Here is a 6082-nt window from a genome sequence, read left to right as displayed (position 1 = left end):
CAGTAATTCCACAATCAATACGTTTCTCGTCACTTTAAACTTAACAACTTTTATAATACACTCTATAAATCACAGCGATTCACAATCTCGATAATTTCGTTCTCTACAAGTACGAAACACACACTTTATATTTCCCGAAAAACCGTACCTATTTGTTCGCTTAACTATACATTCATCATCGTCTGCTGGCTTTTCTCGCCAGGCTTATATACTAACAAGGAGAGGCCTGGCATGGCCAGGTGGTTAGGGCGTTCGACTCACAATCTGCGGGTTCGAAACCCCTTCACACCAAACATGCTCGCTCTTTCAGCCGTGGGGGGCGTTATAATGCGACGGTCAATTCCACTATTCGTTAGTAAAATAGTAGCCCAAGAGTTGGCGGTGGGTGGTGATGACTAGCTGCCTTCCCTCTTGTCTTACACTGCTAAATTAGGGACGGCTAGCGCAGATAGCCCTCGTGTAGCTTTGCGCGAAATCCATAACAAACAAACTAACTAACAAAGAGACTTCGACAAAATTCGAGGAGTTTCCTGATAATTCGAGAAACTCATTCACGCATGCGCTAGCAGCGTCACGTGACTTCCGCTGTCGTAACAAGTCGAAACTGCAGTCCATAGCAAACGGCACAGCCAATTAAAGAAAACATTAGGCCTCAACTTCACAGATTCTCCTTCCAATTTTACCTTAGTTGTAATTGAAAAGATGTTTGTTTGTAATTAAGCACAAAGTTACACAATGGCTATCTATGCTCTTCCCACCACGGATATCGAAATCCGGTTTCTAACGTTCTAAGTCCGTAGACATACCGTTGTGGTACTGGGGATAAATACTTGGTTTCATATATAATGTGAAGTAATGATTTAGGCACGAGCTCTAACATTATTCAAATACCTAAATTATTTTCGGTTATTGTATTGGTGATTGAATAGGACTTAAAAACCCTATTAATGTCAAGTTAATGTTGAATAAACCTACTGATAATTTCTTCGAGGTAAGTAAGTTTAACCAAAAGCATTTTGACAATAAAGTTGAAAAGAAAAACGAATTTTACTCTCCATATAACAATAATAAAACTTTTTTATTTCAGTCAACGTTTTGCCATTACATTTTCGCCAGTGCTGGTAGTACAAGAGCATAGAGCAAAATAATTATATCGATAGTATTGTTTGTTTGTTTTAGAGGAAAGTCATATTTGGCTATCTTCTGTGGCCAGCCCGGGAAATCAAATCCCGAATTTTAGCGTTGTAAGTTAGTGAACTTACTGAAATTACTGCTGCCCCATCGTACCGATAGTAACCGGTAATCTGCCATTTAGAAAGACACAAGATCAAAGAAGTTTTGAAAATATACTGATTCTACACATAATTCCACTGTTCCTATGAAGAGAATTAAATGTAGAGATAAGCTAAATGGAAGAACTAAGTTATTTATTTTTTACGGTTTCATAATTAATTGTACAATTTATGTTGCGATACAATGTTATATAAATCAACTAACGATTCAATGTACACACTATCGAAACAAACCAAATATCAGCGAATCAACTCGAATCTAGGGTATGTGGTTCTTGACGTCATAAAGTCAGGTGGCGATATTGTGTTGGTTGAACAAGATTGCTTCAGTAGGGTGGAAAGTGGTAGAGGAAGATAGTAGTTTCTTAGATTGTACTGTGTGTAATTCATTCACGTTCTTTTATTTTAATTGATCTGAGAATTACTAAGTTTCGAAAAAAAATATTATTTTCTGTGTTCAACTTTCAAGGGAGGTAGGTCAACACAGTTTTATTTATTTGAAAAGTATGTGTTAACAATAACATTCATTACTTCAATTTTAAAACCAAGTTAAATCTATGAAATAACGAGATTCCATAACAAGAAGAGAATAATGCTATCGTAAAGACGAACTTTACTTATTTAGCTTAGCACAGTAAGAACAATTACTACAATAACAGTTTTCAGTATGACAATAGGCCTAACTCTGTAACTGTTATTGTTAGAACTGCGTTACTGTTAGTGCTACTTCTAACAGTAACAGCAACTGAGTAACACTATGTTGTATAGTAAAGTGTTGTATTTGTGATACTAATAGTTAGTAATAATAAATTAAGAACTCTTTGGAAACAAAGTTATTATTATAAAATTTTAAGATAACTTGTCTTTTGTATTTATAATTATAGGTATTATAATTAATAACCTCAACCTTGTAAACTGTAAAATAGATTCACTGAAATTTAAAATATTTTACTTTTCTGAAATTAGAAGTTCGGGTTACTTGGTAATATTAATAATGGCATGAATTAGTTCTAGTTCTACTGTACAGTGAACAGTAATGATTTCCAAACTGGGGGTGCATCTTCCTCTGGGAATATGTATCCTACTACCTAGGGTGTATGGAAAGTTCCTGAACCCTTCTCACTAATAAGTATGCAATATACAACACAAGTTATTGTATAGATACATGCCAGCCTATTTGCCCCTATAGTACACTACAATTTTTAATAATTAGTGATTAGTAGTATATTGGATTTCTTTCTTTTTTCACTGGTATTTATATGGGATGGGGGGACACAAGTCTAAAGACAAAGGGGTAATTTTTATTGTGTGAGAATCACTGCTCCAGTGTTACATATACAAAATGAAAGGGAAGAAGGCCTCCATTCCATTATCATCAGTATGACTACAGTACAGGCAGCAATACTATTAAAGAACTAACATTGTAATAGTAAGTTGAAAATTACAAGTTTTATAAAATAATTGCAAATTAAGCCTTACCAAATTTTGTATAAAAAATATATTTATATAAATTATTTGTTATATAAAATTTAAAAGTTACATTAAAAATTTGATATATAATATTTTAAAATTATATTAGAAATGGAGGCTGTAATCACTTATAGAAACTGAAACTTTCACTTGCATTTTCCACTTTCACATCAGACTAATTAACATTATAAATTAAAGTGGTTTCAAATTTGTAGCAGAGCATATTCTTTACTGTTTGTTTGACAGACCTAATGTGTAACAACTGAAATTGAAGTCATATGATGCTAATTAATGCTTATGTTGACTATTAAACTAATTAATAGAAACTACTTCATCCTAGATGAGATATTTGTAGTACATATTCACTATTTAGCTGAAACAAGTATATTTATTTAGCGTTGTGTACAAAATTGTGCATATTGGGCTGTAATATTAATTGGACTTTCTCTTGTTAAGGCATAAGAATAAACTTTTAATTTGATTATTAGTTTATTTTTAATTATTATAATTCATCATGAAATATTTGTGATTCATTCTTGAACTTATAATAGAAATATAGAAACAAAAATAATTTTCTCATGTTTTCCATTTTAAGAGACATTTAACATAACCTGAATGTATAGACAACAAAAGACCACTTGATCCTTCCAGGCTGTCCTTGCATACTCCCCCCTTGTGAAAAATAAAAATTTAATCCACTGTTTACTTTTCAGGAAATCATCAGTTTTACTCGTAAATATCTGTGAAGTGCTGCCATCAGGTACTGTTAATGAAAATTTGATCATTATTTAACTGGAACCTTGCCTGTATTTTTCAAAATCTTTAAATTTTTATATCCTTTCATCCTGTTATCTTTAAAATATAGCACAAAATAATCAGGGGCCTATATTCTATCAAACCCCTAGATAATTGTTTAAACTTCAATAAGATCACATTTTACCCTTCTTTTTTTCAAGAAAAAATAACTTTAGATCTTAATCTATCCTTGTAAGATAACCAATCCCTGAAATTATCCTGGTAGGATTTTTCTGAACCCTTTCTAAATAATTCAGTATTCTTTCTTAGCTAAGAAGACCAAAACTGTACACAATTTCTATATGAGGCTTAACTAGTGATTTGTATACAGAAGTAATTACCTCTTTTGACTTAAAATCAACATGGCTATAAATACACCAGAAAATTGTATTAGCTTTACTACTAGCAACAGAGCACTATTCAGTGGTTTGAGTGACTTTTCCATCAATATGCCAATATCCTTTTTTTCCAGTCATACTATAGAGTTGGTTCCCATCTGTATTAAACATGATCCAAATTATGATAACCATAATGCTTCATCTTGTATTTACTATAATGAAAAGCTATTTCCCAAAAGTTAGTCCAACTATAGTGTTGTCAGTAGACAACTCTGTTGATATTATTAATGTAAATATGAAAAAGTAAAGGCCCAAGCACTTATCCCTGTAGAACTTCATTAGTAACATGGTTCTAGTTTGACTGGACTCCTTTAAAAACAACCTTTTGTTTTCTCTCATCCAACCACCCAACAGTCCAATTAACTAGTCTTTTTCCCAAACCCTACGGGTATGATTTTCTTAGCTAATTTTTGTATGTCACCTTATCAGAAGCTTTTTTGCAAATGTAAGAACACCATCTCAACACCCTTTCTCTTATCCAGATAAAAGTTAAGTAGAGCTTGGTGATTAATGAAATGTGGTAAACAGTCAAACATTGGGTTGATTAATCGGTTACATTAAACTAGTCGATTTTTCTTACAAGACTTGGATAGTTGAAATAATGGAATATAGTAATAATTGAACATATTAATTTTGATTAATTGATTGTTTTTGTTAGTTATGACACAATTAATAATGAAAAATCATAATAGCAATATGTGGATACTTAGGATGATCAAAACACAGTAATAATCAGAAATGCTAATTTTAATTAGTTGATTATTTTAGTGATGTTAATCAATCTAATCATGATTTTGGTTCATGAGACACTGATGTAAGTGATGTTCCTAGGTAATCAAGTTAATCATCCAGCTCTACAATTAATGTTCTTGAAAAAAAAAGAAGAACGATTAGTAAAACAAGATTTTCCTGTGGTGAATCTATGTTGCTCTTCATTTATGATATAATATTTCAATAATAAATTATTTTGTAAAGCTTTTTTTATCAAACTTTAAAATTTTTCCCTCTGTAAAGATAAGACTAACTGCCTTAGGATTTTTGGGGCGTCTCTTAACACTTCCTTCAAAAATAGGAGTAACATATTGATAAGCAACTACAATTCTCAGGCACCTGCCCATTCTCTATTGATCTGTTAAAAATGAAAGAGAATGGCTTCCATATCTGAACTTTGACCTATGTTGAAACTCAGAGGAAATCTTATCTGGCTCTGGTCCTTTATTTACTTTCAATTTCTTAATATTTCTACTTACAACCAAGGGACTAATAAATGCATGGTTCAGGTCAATTCCTGTATTTCTCATTGAATACTCAGGGACAGAAATATTGCTAATAACCTTTCTTGTAAAAAAAGAGGTAAAAAAGACATTTAAAAGCTTATCTACTTCATAGTTTGCAACAAAATCATGCTATCAGTATCCTCTAAGGTTCCAATGCAAATTTTAACATTTGGCTTAAATTTAACACAATTCAAAAATACTCTGTTAGTTTTACCATTATCAGCCAGCTATATTTCCTGTAGAATTTCCTGTGTATCTTTAACTAAATCTGTAGCCTTCCTATAGTCTGTATGTCTTCCAACTTATCTTTTGATTTAAACTTGGGGCATTTATCCCTGATTTTCTCTGATGTCTTTAGTAAGTCAGTTAGGTTTGATCTTCTTTTTTTTTTATCTTTTTAGGTACATGCCTATCTTTAATTAAATGCATTTAATATTTTTAGATTTTGAAGTTCTGTCCTACATCACTTTTTAACTCATTGTCTCCCAACTTATTTATGATATTTTTACTTGTGGCCTCAAAATTGATTTTTCTGAAAATTAGGAACTAAATTTTCATTTCTTTTTTGTCTCAATATATAGCAAAACGTAAAACCTAATTATGGTCATGAATCTGAATGTGCCCCTAGTTAAGTTCTTGCAACCGTATCTACATTAGTGGTTGAGATTAAATTTAAAATGGCATGCCACCTGGCTCTGACCATTTGGTATAGAAAACTATTCTGAAGTGTAATATTCAAACTGGTATTTGGATATTAGTTAAAAATATATTGTAATCTGCCATACATATTTGTATATGTGTTAATGATATGGATGGTCTTTATAAAATGAATATATACACCTGGAAAAAA

General features: G+C 31.7%; 1 protein-coding gene across 1 annotated transcript in view; it reads left to right on the top strand.

Annotated features, from left to right (window-relative positions):
* Nucleotides 1-1608: 1608 nt before the first annotated feature.
* LOC106465030 (adiponectin receptor protein-like) overlaps nucleotides 1609-6082 on the top strand; it is a 47919-nt gene continuing 43445 nt past the window's right edge. The window contains exon 1 of the mRNA XM_013925222.2: nucleotides 1609-1765. The gene's annotated coding sequence lies outside the window, so the exon portion shown is untranslated. The remainder of the gene's footprint in view (nucleotides 1766-6082) is intronic.

This window comes from Limulus polyphemus, unplaced genomic scaffold (genome assembly GCF_000517525.1).
Source record: "Limulus polyphemus unplaced genomic scaffold, Limulus_polyphemus-2.1.2 Scaffold1814, whole genome shotgun sequence".
In the NCBI taxonomy this organism is placed as follows: Eukaryota; Metazoa; Arthropoda; class Merostomata; order Xiphosura; family Limulidae; genus Limulus; species Limulus polyphemus.
Note: the sequence above shows the minus strand (reverse complement) of the source record. Positions and strands in the feature narration are given on the sequence as shown.